Raw genomic sequence first — 13,379 nt, 5'->3', positions numbered from 1 at the left:
AGCTTTTTATTGCAAGCTAAAAGTAAAGGAGGAGGGATAACTTGCTGTGTACCTCTCTGTCAAAACAACTCAAAGAAGAATCCAGACTTATCTTTTTATGTCATTCCTAAAGACTCAGAGCTTCGAAAGAAATGGCTTTTTATGATCAGTAGAAAGGATTTTGTACCTTCTACATCGCATAGAGTTTGCTCTGTTCATTTCACTGGTGGAAAGAAGACATATATGAACAATGTTCCCACAATAGTCCCAAAAACTATCAAACCAACAGCTAGCAAACCAAGAAAAACTCTCAACAGTACAAACTGTAAATTGCAACTATTTTCTCCTGTGAGGGCTACGACAAATGACATTGCTGCAGAATTATCTGTGGAGGAAGAGTTAAAACAAGAGTTGGAAAAATTGAGAGCCGAAATTAGTTGTATGAGAATTCATGAAAAGGAACTTGATCAAACTATTGAAAAACAACAAGCCACTATAAGTGACATAGCATTTTCAATTGACCGGTTTAAACACAATGAAGCACACTTTAAGTTTTATACCGGATTCGAATCTTATAAATTATTCAAAGCAGTTTTAGAATATTTACAACCAGCTGCAAATAAACTAATATATTGGGGTTCAAATACTAACACTGAAAATACAAAAAATATAAACTCTACAAAACGAGGCCGATCACGATCATTGAGCGCAGAAGAAGAATTCTTTATGATACTGGTTCGAATTCGATGTGGACTTTTGTTAGAAGATATGGCTGTTCGATTTAATATGTCGACAAGTCACATAAGCAGAATATTGATTACATGGACAGATTTTTTACATTCACAATTCCGTATGCTTCCAATATGGGCTTCAAAAGAAACAGTACAAAATAGAATGCCGAAATGTTTTCAAAAAAGTTACCCAAATACCCGTGTCATATTAGATTGTACAGAAGTATTTGTGGAAATGCCTACGTCATATCGCACACAGTCCAGTACCTTTTCAAATTACAAACACCATAATACAGCAAAAGGATTAGTCGGAATAGCATCTGTACGTGTACATGTCGAACGAGCAATCGAACGTATAAAAAATTACCGAATTTTACAAACAGTTTTCAAACTATCAATGGCTGCTGAACTCAATAAGATATGGGTTATTTGTTGTTATTTAGTTAATTTTTTACCACAGTTGGTACCAGATGTAAATACGAATGACTAAAAATTATAAACTTTCGTACACTATATATATATATATACTAGATCATGAAATATAAAGACAAAACAATATTGTGAGGAAACAATTTTATTTACTCACACTGTTGTTCTGTAATGTTGCTGTGCATGAAAGTGAAATAAAAGTGTGTTAGCTCAGGCAAAGTAATTCTGTTCCATTTTTCCTTTTGAAAAACTATTGTTTCCACATGTCGGTCAACTTTTGTATAAACAATAAAATCAATTTCATTGACTTGTGTTACTGCCATCACACCTTGACATTGGTGAAAATAATTATGTCTTTCTTTGAGTTTTGGCTTGCCATTCGATATTTGTAAAAAAAAATTTTTATCTTTGCATGCGTCAGAAATAGAGCAATCCTTTTTTGAATATGGGCACTTCACCTCAATCAATCGAGCATTCCCATTCAAAGTTGTTGCGCCATCAGGACTTGCACCTAACCACGGCCATTTTGGATTAATAACGAAACCACATTTTTCGACTTCAATATTTTTCTCGGTTTGATACCAGTTTAGAGCATTAACTTCATTTTCTAAGCCCCATTTGCAGGCCTCTGATGTAAAGTTTTTATTTTTATTTAGACATTTTTGTAATATGCTTTTTGGATGTATATTTTTTCTTCTATTTATAATAGATCCAAAATTGGATGATGTTATGCGTTTCTTTCTTTCTGTGTACCACATATCACATTTATACTGAGTACATGTGGATTTTTCTATGTCTCGAACTTGTTCGGCATTGACATGAATGAAATTGTTTACAAATGACTTTTGCTCATCTGATAACTCTGCTATTTCTGGTTCAAAGTCAAGAGCCTGCAAAAATAAATTAACTGTCGGACGTAATTCAACTGTTTCACTGTTTGTCTGTTCAAAATTAAATTCTTTTATAGATGTGTCATAAAATGATGATGGTTTATAGTCATTTCCTTGTAATAAATATGCCATTGAAGTTCCTTGCCCTATTTCAAATAAGTCTGTCGCTAATTTTTTGACTTTTTCGGTTGAGGGCTCATGTGCAAACAGTGGTGTAGAACAAAATTTTCTATTTCCTGTGACCAACGGTCTTTTGCGACTTTCATTTGTGTCTTTCGTAAGGTCTGCTTTCTCGAATGCCATTGCAGAAAATTTTATTGGTGCAGAATTTGCACTTTCTCCAGGTACATGCCATTTTTGTAACAAATCTGTGCATGTCTTGTCATCAGGGACAATTTTTAAGTCCAACTGTTTGTATTCAACCAATTGAAATAGAACTGCTGCGACATGCTTACAGCATCCTCCTGCTCCAGCTTTACATAAACATTTCGCATACAAAATATCACCACTTCTTTGACACAGGTGGACATAAACAGAATATTTTTCTCTTTTCATGGAAGCAGCTACAAAACATTTCACAAGAAAAGTTAATTTTTCAGCCATAACATTACTTTTAACTCTCACTTTCTTCACGTAGCTCTCCTTGAATAGTTGGTATCCAAGAATTTTATGCTTTGTAGCACCCTTCGGCTTGCTATCACAGCTATTTCCAAGAACTAAATATTGGTGAATTTTCTCCTGGGTGATCGAAGGCATAGCTGCAAGATCAGTTGACCATTGACTTATATCTTCGTGTGTTCTTTCCTCCACTTCTTCGTCCCTCTCGGCATTTGTTAATTCTTTAAAAACAGGTCTTGGTACCACACAAGAGCTTTGAGAAAAGCTAGGCCCAAGATCTGTAGAGCTTAAAATTATATCTAAATCTGTATCCTTATTTATTACTTCCATTTCGACTTCTTTCACTCCTAAAACCTCACTAACTAACAATATTTAAATGTTTACATCAATAACACGGGTTTTGGATAAGGGAGATAATGATTTTCTTGAGGAGATTTGAAAATTATCACTAACAATAACGGCTTTTTGTTATTATCGCCACAATAAAAAGAATGCTGTTATTTATTTACAAACTCTCGCTTCTGGGAGGGAAAACTGTAGAATACAACTACCATAATGCATTGCGAATTAGCCGTATAGAGGGAACGGGGAATTAATATAATTAGCAAATATTATCTTTGCCCACAACAATCCATTGCAAGAGAGTGACATGAGAGTGACATTTACATTTACATTTTTACTTCTGAAAACTGTTGGGATTAACAGCTTTTTCTTGCCGTTTACGCGAAATAAGTACGCTAAAATAAGTTAAAACAGTCTTTTATAATACTATTAGATTGCTTCTGCTCATAAGGAGAGCTTCTAATGAGGATTCCATTACAACTAACGATCCATTGTTAGTGACCAACACAATTAATATAATTAGCAAATATTATCTTTGCCCACAACAATCCATTGCAAGAGAGTGACATGAGAGTGACATGAGAGGGCACGTAAGGTAAGATGCTAACTTTTTATCATTGATACTGCTTTGTTCCGTGCAACCAAAAAACGTTGAAATGGTTATAATAGGTCACGTCTTGTTAGTAAGCATTTGTCCTGTTGTTCAATTAGGTGAAAATGCAAACTAAATATTTAAAATGTGATAAAGAAGAGATATTATGAGAAATTGAACTTAACTTTGAGGTATCCATTCTAATAGTCCCCACGCGAGTGAGTCGTACTTTCCCCAGCAAAACCTCATAGTTTCATACATGATCATGGAGTTATGATTTAGTGGCGCAAAGGTAGGCTACTGAGTGTTGTTGGTTTTTCTCTGTTTCAATCATATCAGACACTACACACCCTTTTTTATAATAATATACTTTATAAGAATATCAGGCCGGCATTTCAGGTGAAAAACAATAGATCTATTGTTTAGAACAACTGAGAAATAAGAATGATGACCAGCCTGACTAGAATTTTGATTTTCTTGTTAAAAAAAGCGTGTCTTTCTGAAGGCAAAAAAACAACTTTCAATGACATTAGTTTTGCTCCTACATAAGGACTTACTTACTTATACAGCCTCCTGTTTCAACCAGTGTTTATTATCAACATTCATCAGAACAGGTTAGATCATGGAAATATGTATTTCTATGGTTAGATCTTATCGCTAAGTAACCTTTAACATTAGATGACCTCGAAAAAATTCAAGCTAAAAAAAAGCGTGTTGATCATTTTCAGCATCAGTAAATAGGTTAATGTATAAATTTTCAACTTAATCCGACATTGGAAAGTGCTGTTTTGGTGGCATCATTGTTACGGTCAAAGCCTTCTTAATTTTCGACTTATACTAATAAGTCTCATCTTCGAGCAAAGGTTAATTAATACAAAATTAAAAAAAAACTGTTGTAGCAGCTTGTTTGTTTGATGTATGAATATGAAAATTTCACGATTTATCAACTTTTATGTGAGGATTTCGAGAATGACATTCATTTTCTATAAAAAAGTTGATAAAGAGCTGCGACACATCAAAGAAAATAAATTCGGGAAAGGTGTATTCCAAGGTTTACAGCTGGTCAAAAACTTTCTTTGTCCGATTCAATGACCGTGCGAGACCTGGAAGGGGTGTCTGCTTGAAGGAGGTGTCCGCATTTAAACTATCCGCTTTGGAGAGGTGTTATTATAAGGGCTTATTAGAAAATCGTACGGGACTAATAGCCGTCTTAAGAAGGTGTCCGCTTTAAAGGATGTTCCCTTTAAGGAGGTTGCACTGTAGTTGTTTCCGGGCGTGCTAATTTTAGAATGGAAGCTAAACGCACATTATTCGGCGCGAAGATTAAAACGCACGAAAATAAATACGATTAAGGGAATCAAAAAAAAATCAAGGATTGCAGTAAACGATTAGAAGTTAAGAGTTGTTTGCTGTAGGCGAGTGTTTCAACACAACGGATTTTGTTTTGTCTAGAACTTCCACACTTGAAACCAGTTTGCGTAATCCCTTAATAATGCTGACAAGTTTACCATCATTGATATCAGAATTTGGATAAGAAAAAAACAATTCCTAATACCGACGCTTCATTTTTCAAAGACTTAACTTGGCAGCATTTCAATACAAGTAAAACAGAGCTATAGATAAACTTTAAATTGGACTTCAAATCTCAATAGAATTGGAGTGCTAGGGTCCTGTGTGTTGATTTTCTTATACATGCTAACATTGAATGGGTTGAACTCCCCCCTGGACATTTGGCAGGACAGGACGTTTGCCGAGATGATTTTGTCCTGACTTTATATGAAAAAACGTTTGTTGGGACGTTCTTTTCTTTTAATTTAAGAATGCAGAAATTATCTCGTTAGTTAGAAGGGCGGGATCCCAGCAAACGCCCCGCCCCGGCAATCCTCACTGCTACGCCTCTCATATATAAAAACAGGCTTTTTGAAAACAAACAGTAGTGGGCGTGAAAACATAACTAATTAATATTTTCCTCTGGTCTAGCATATTTTTAACTGTCAGCATATGAACCCGTGATGTTGATATCAGTTTGCATCACGTATTGTGTGCACAAAAGTATCTCTTATTTTTTAGTTGCCCTGCCCTGTGTCGTGCTATTTTCATTCGGTGTTGGCATAGAGATATTTAATAGTATTTTTAAGTTTTTAAAGTTTTCAGATCTGTCTCCATACGAAACAATCAATAAAAAGGCATTTCTTTTTTTCTATAGTAACTATACACCCCTTTACCACGCAATAACATGTTTCTTTGATATACTATATAACCTAAGTTTTCCATGGTTGTTTTCATAAAAACAAGAGTCAAAACATGAGAGGTACGGTGATCTTTAAGGTGCAGTTTGTTTTTTATTTCTACTTTTTATTATTTACTCTTCATCGCAACGTATATTAACATCTCATACATGTGTGTTTTTTTTTATCACTATGTAAATAATTTTGATCAGGTTGCATGTTCCTAATTAGTTATACTGACTTAACAAAATGGCATCCTGTAATGTTCTTAATGGTTTTCTTATCAGAGCGCTCAGCTATAAAACTTTTAAAAATTAGCAACGTTAACGCTAGATAAATGTCTTGACAACAGTGGTAAATGAAATTGATAAAAACTATTAGATAACACCTAAAAAGCAGGATATGATAAAACAGGAAAGTTTTGACTCACAAGAACTCTGATATTTTTCCATTAATATTTTTCATGCAATTATAAGTGATTTTCATTTCTAAAGACGACCATTGAACTGACTTTTCCACTAGCAGAAATCATTTATAATTATGCTTCAATCTTTCCACGTACGAGATGAAATTTTCAAAGTAAAATGGCAGCCGCTGTGAAAAAGGGATTGCTTTCAAAATTTTAAGATTACTATATAAAAAATCGAAAGTTTAAGAAAAATGGTCAGGGGAGACTATTAAATGCACTGGTAACTTTCACAAAAATGTTTGATTGCAGGATTCCTCTTTAAGGCATTTTAAGTTAGAACTTGTTGTTTTGTTAAAATTTGTTGAAAAAGCATCAAATCTTGAGTGATGTTAGACTTACCTTCTTTAAGCAATTCTAGAATTAACTTTATTATTGGGGATTGCCCCCCTTATCCCCCGGTTGCTCCGGGCGTGGCCCACAGTGATCTTGCTAAATTGCGTACGCGCTAACTAAAAGTTTCTGAGCACTTTCGCTTCCGTGAAAAAAGCAGTTAAATTGAATCATTTGCAAAAGAAAACAACTATAACTACTACATGTCTGAGAGACCGAAGGTTTCTTCGCTGATGTTGGTGAAAATATGCCATACCAACTGTTCAATGTTGGTCAAGAATTTCACATGTCGTCATGGCGTAAGTGTTGTGTTTTACAACCAATTGCACGTTGCTATGCAACAAGTAATATACATTTACCTCGGTCAGAAGACCTAGATTTAATTAAAAATGCCATAACGACAATGAACTTACAAATATGCATTCATGCAAATGTTTCTGACAAAATTAACTTAAGGAAAGACTCTTAGTTGATAAATGCTTGCAAAGTTCCGTTTACGTGTGTGCATCCTGTCAGCCAAGAAAAGAAGGACCGCATAAACCATGTTGGCTACTTATGCAAATTTATAGATTTTTGGTAAAGATTGAAAATGCATTGGAATTGTTTTTTTCTTCTCTGTTTAGGAGCAGACTTCACGTACTTTAGCGTTAGTCTTTTTTACTTAATATCTTTGTTTGTTGTTGTCTGTTGTTTATTTTTTTGCCTGTGCATATCATACATATATCTTACTCGATAAGGCTGTTGAAAAATCCACTTAGGCAAAAAAGAAAAACAAAGTTTTGTCATTTGAATTTTGATGAAATCAGCAATGACCCGTCGATGCGTAAAGATTGTTTTCACAATTTCTTTAGCCGTTTCTGTATTGCGTGGAGCTTAAAATACTGATGAATATCATTTATATAAGATATAAGAAATTTAGCTTCCAAGGTACAAAAAATTTTTTCAGAAATTTGAATACGTGTTGCTTAGAGTTCGCATAGAGTTTGAAATGCCGATGAAGAAAATTTATAGGATCATGTACTTTTGACGAACAGTTACAGAGATATTGGGGTTTTAATGTTTCTGATAACGTCATTAAACCGTTTGTTCCGAAACAGGTAGGTTGATCCAGCAATAGAAAAGTGGTCCCATTTTGGTCTCAGGCAATCTCTAGTTACCTATGCAGGAGATGACATCAGTTATTTCCAACCGCTTCCAAGTTGTTTAGCCTCAAACTTAAGAGCGCAATGCAATAACTTCATTTTTTTATTTAACGAATTAAATGTAGTTCAAATGCATTGACGTCGTGCCGTAACGTCTAGGCAGAACAAATAAGACATACTTTTCTGGTGACTGCAAAGGAAATTTCGGCTAATTGAAAAGAAAATGAACACACCACTTTTCCTGTCGCAGTCACTTCCTATTATTATATAAGACTAGTAGATAAGGCTTATTTTATAAGGTAATTATATTACACTAGCCGTCAACTTGTGGAAAAATCCACGGGGTAGCCCGTCCTTTTTATAAAATATTTCTAATTTTCGTAAAAGACGACGGATATTAATATAAAGATTATATAAATCACAAGCTGAGACGATGCCAGGAAGTTTACCAGACAAACTGGTTAATTAAACAATATTCAATACTGTAAAATTCCGTACATAAGCCCACCCGCGTATAAGTCCACCCGCATATAAGTCCCACTCCTTTTACTTACGCATTTTTCCGCATGCGGATAAGCTCACTCGCGAATAAGCCCCATCCGTCTAACACCTATAACCTGTCTGAAGTTTTTATAATAAAAAAATAAAATGCAGTTTTATTTTTAGCATTTGCCTGTTTTCAGTTATCTTTTGCACTAGGTCCTGATTTTGCACATACTTCTACCCGCAGCTTTCAAAATCAGATAAGTTTAGGGCCTATCTGGAGAATTTTACTGCACAAACAAGAGAAAATAAAAGCATGCTAAACATGATGGTGACAACGCATCTTTGTCACCTAAATACCGTTTTAAAGCAAAATTGGTCCAAAAATTAAACAAGCTTCTTGTTTGATAAAAATTGGCATAGTAAACAAAAAAACATGCGAAAATGATCAACGTTACATTCATACTGTTTTAGGCCAAAAATCTGTCCAAATATTAAAGTAATTTGTTTTAAAAATTTTGGCATGGTTACCAAAAATGGCATAAAAAATGATAATCAAAAAACTAATTTTGTATCACGTAAAAATGCTATTTTAGGCCAAATTTATTTTTACAACATCTACAATATTTTCTCAAATCTAAGCCAGACATTAAAGTTAATCTTGTCTAATATTTAAATGTTATAAAGAAATCCTACAACTTCTTTCTTAGTCTAACTCTAATTCTCATTAATCCCAGTATTACTTAATGAATTCTCCTTATTAAAGTGTTGTTTAGGAAAATGTATAATCTGTATAATTTTTAATTTTCTTTGAAAACGTTGTTTCATTAAGGCCTCTCATCAATTTTTTTCAATAGAGAGTTTCACAGACAGAGATCTGCGTAAAAATATTTAGGCTTAACTAAATAAAAAAATCCTATCTTGTGTCTTTTTTTAAAAAAACTAAATTGTGTGTTTTTAATCTTACTATATGTATCTTTACACTTGACACGATAAGAGGTTTATGATTAATTACGGAAGGTTAAAAACCTTTTTTTTCTCTTTATAAACATCCGTACGCTTAAATTTTGGTCATTTTTTAAGCATATACTAAGCATTATATGAAGCGTAGTTTGTATGTTCTTGTTTCGTGAACTTTTTATTTTATTTTGTCTTAATTAACCAGTATGTAGTGAGATTTAAGTTGTAATTAATTAATCAAATGCAATATGTTTTTTCAAATAAACATATTTTGAGCCTGATCATGCGTTGTTCTTAAGCATATTCCAATTTGACATTAAGCATAACCTAAGCATATTTTGAACCTAAAAAAGTGCTTTTTTAAACATCCTTAAGCCTCGTTTTGAAATTTCAATATACCTTTCGCGAGTTAGTTTTCCTTGATAAACTGCTGCTATTTGTCAACTCTTTCTAACAAAATGAATGTGATATTTGAAGTCTTTACCTGAAACTTGATAAAATATAAAAACTTAAGATTCATACAGCAAATAAACAACTTGTTAATACAGTTTTTTAAATTTTGTACTAATTGACCTCTGCTTAAAACAGAAGCTTATTAGTACAAGTCAAAAATTAAGAACACTTTGACTGTAGTATTAACACCACCAAAGCAGCATTTTCACATGTCGGATTAAGTTAAAAATTTATACACACCAATTCAATGATGCTTGATACGATTTTAAAGTCAACACATCAAAATTCTAAAATTTTAAAAAGCAATTAATTTGGCATTGCTTAAAAAAACATGTACCAGCGTGCTAGCTCAGAGGGATGTTCTTCATCACTACATTGGTATATGTCTAAATACATATCTCCTGGTAGTACGTCATGCCTATAATAAGATTCTTGTTTGGTTGTTGAAACCGTAATAGCTTTGTTGAAGGTGAAGACAGTCTATAACTTATGTTGGCATTTTCGTTAATTTCAAAAATGCTTATAAAAATTCTAATTACCGGTGTTGTTTACGAAAATATTTAACCTGTCAAAGTTCCTTTGAAGAGAATTACGTCATTAAGCCCTCCATGAAAGTATCTGAATAGAGAGTTTTAGTTTTAGACACTGAGATTATAATATTTTCCAACGAAGAAAAAACTCCTAGCGACGGTCGCCGAATTACCTTCATTCGTCAATAATTATAAAACTTGACTAGTTCTTTGCCACAGGGAAAACCAAGGAAGTTAACACATTGCAGCAAAATTGCTAAAAATATATCGCATTTGTTATATTCAGCTTAAAGATTTTGTGCGTGTTAAAATGACCCGGTTTTGCCCTCCAAATAGACAACTCATATGAAATTACAAAGTTATGATGCAAAAATATATCTTTCTGAAGATACAACAGATCATGGGAACTAGCAGTTATGTAAATGTGGAGATAGGCAGAGTTTACAACGGCTTATTGTCCACCTAATAATCACTATTTTGTAAGACGCGCTTGTGATAATGCTGTCCTTTCTGAAGTTCTAACAATAAAGCATAAAATCAAGTTAGATGGATACTGACAATGGATAAAACCTCTGATTGATTTGGAATGATAATATAAATAGACGTGTTTTATGTCGCGCATTCAACATAAACATCAGGATATTAAAAACAGCTGATTTTAAATTTGTTGCCATTTTTTCTAGAACCCTGATTTTTCAGGGAATTTAAGAGCTCTCTGGTGTATTAGATTTGTTATGAAATTGGTACAAAAAAATGAGAAAAGTCTTAGAAATACTATCTAGGAAAACCAGGACACCCGAACACCAGTTTCCTATATATATAGGAAACTATTATTTTGACTTCTCTTGGCACTTGGCGATTATTTTCCCTCCAAGGGTTAAAATCAGGGTTGGGGTTAGAACCCTATTGGAGGGATAACCAACAAGTACCCTTGTGTGGATTAAGATAATTAAAACTTACCAAGCGTTTCTCGCCTATACAAGAATTCGTATGACTAAAAAGAGAAATTATACGTTTTTATAACGATATACTCTGTAAGTATGTGCAATTCTGTAATAAGTATTCTAAGTAAACTCTGCTAAAAACTCAAAATAAAATTTCAGTGACCATGATAATTCTAATATATTACTTAGTTTCCATTGCGTAATTGCTTTATTCATGATATGACGTTTTCACGATATGGGAAAAACAGTGGAATGAAACCGTACGTTACAAATGACGTTTTGCTGTGATAAAGAAAATTATTAATCCCCAATTAATAGTAATTTAGGAATATGTTTATTCTTGGCAGAATATGTTCAATAAAATGGAGACTTAAAAATTACGTAATTATACTAAATAAGATCATTTCTATAAATTAATGGATGTCCAACTAGTTCTGGCGAAGAACTCACGATACCGAAACTAGAAATCCAATGCAAAGAATATGTATTATATTAACTTTTGAGAATTATTCATCATTTTTACTTGATATGGTAAAGGTATTCTTCCGAAATGGTAACTAAATTTTTTCGGACCAAGTGGGATTGTCCAATGGACGCATGGCCGAGCGCTCTAAGGCTTCAGCCCTAGAAAAGCTTTCACTTGAAACCAGGAAGTTTGAAGTACAGGGGGTTCGAATCTCACTCTGTCTGAAACTTTAGTTAAATTTTCGGAAGAACCAAGCTTCGATAGTCAACAGAGGTTTCACTCCGACCTTCAACACTTTATCGACTTATTTGATTAAAGACGTTTTATTTTCTTTCTCTCATCCCCGTTTCTCCAATGCAACATATAATCATTTGCTGGTTCAATGTTGCTCGAGCTCTGAGGAAATATCCTCCATCACATTCCGAATGGGGATGTATTTTTTCCATCTTCTCGCTTTTGGATAACTTAAAAAGTTGTTTAAGTTGGAAGGAAAAATTTGTACAAAATACAGTTAAGTGCGACATGGCAAAAACTTTAAATGAGTTTTCGACTTTTTTTTCGTCCAAATTTTTTCCCATGTATTTCTAAAAGCAATTGATGTGTCAGACTTAACTTATCTTAAAAGAAATCCAAACTAGTTTTTATTTATATTTACCTTAAGTACTCAATAGCGGGAGGAAGGAAGTGTGGGAGGAAGAAGAAATTAGAAAACTCTGCATGGTTATTACAGCGCTCGCTTTTACCTTTGTTTGGTAGAAATGGTAAGGTTTTGTCATATCCTGCGCGGTATGTCCCTTTCATGTTTGCATCTCTTGTTATTCAAAAGAAATTGCAGATTCAAAAGAAATATCTTCTTTGCAACATCTGTGACTCATTCCACTAACAATGTGTTGTGGAAAAACCATAATTTTCCCTTTTTCTCTCCCATAATTAACCCGTTCCTGTTTCTAAAAATTCTTGACACAAAAGTGAGATATTTTCATCCAATTCAAACTGTTACGCAAGGAAAGAGGAACTAGACTATTAATTTGTGACCACGCTTGACATTTTGCTATAAACATTGAACTTATTAAAAAGTTATCACACCCAGCACGACACCGTTTTGGCACTATGCTTAAGAAACATAATCCCATAAGTGACAATGGGAGCTAAATTGAGTAACTTTGTTTAAAACAAATTTAATGCTCGGAAGTGTAATAATCTGCCTCACCCGTTCTTACGTGCTTAGTTTTAAGTCGAAATAAATCTAATTTATTACTTGAAAATAAGTCGATTATATGTCATTAGTCTAATAGAATAGAAATAAGTTTATAATTTATTTTAATGAGCACCTCACGCTATTCCTGACGACATGACTATAGATGTTTTGTTTGGGAAATGTGAGCTGAATCAAATCATTATGTGTGGATGATTATAGCACAATATTTTTCTTAAATTTTGATGTCTTTATTTTATCGAGAGCAGAAAAAACTGCGTTTAGGTCAGGGATTGTCCCCAAGTATTCTTGATCATCGAACATCTGAATTTCCCCTGGACTTCAGAAAGGGTAGTGCTTGGTAGTTCTTCAGAAAGGGTAGTGCTTGGTTAATGGCATTGGATTCACCTGAAGATATTACTGTCTGCCTTCCTACTTGACTCAATAGCTAACTTTTTTAAATTTTCCTTTAAGAACTTCACTCAATTAGAAGTTAAGAAAAGTAATCATTTTCGTTGATAAATAGTACAAAAATTTAAATTAAAAAAAGTGATTAACGTTATTTGCAAACAACACAAGTCAATACACTTTTCCTGAG

Source organism: Hydractinia symbiolongicarpus, chromosome 8, assembly GCF_029227915.1.
Source record: "Hydractinia symbiolongicarpus strain clone_291-10 chromosome 8, HSymV2.1, whole genome shotgun sequence".
In the NCBI taxonomy this organism is placed as follows: Eukaryota; Metazoa; Cnidaria; class Hydrozoa; order Anthoathecata; family Hydractiniidae; genus Hydractinia; species Hydractinia symbiolongicarpus.
This window is presented reverse-complemented; position numbering follows the sequence as displayed.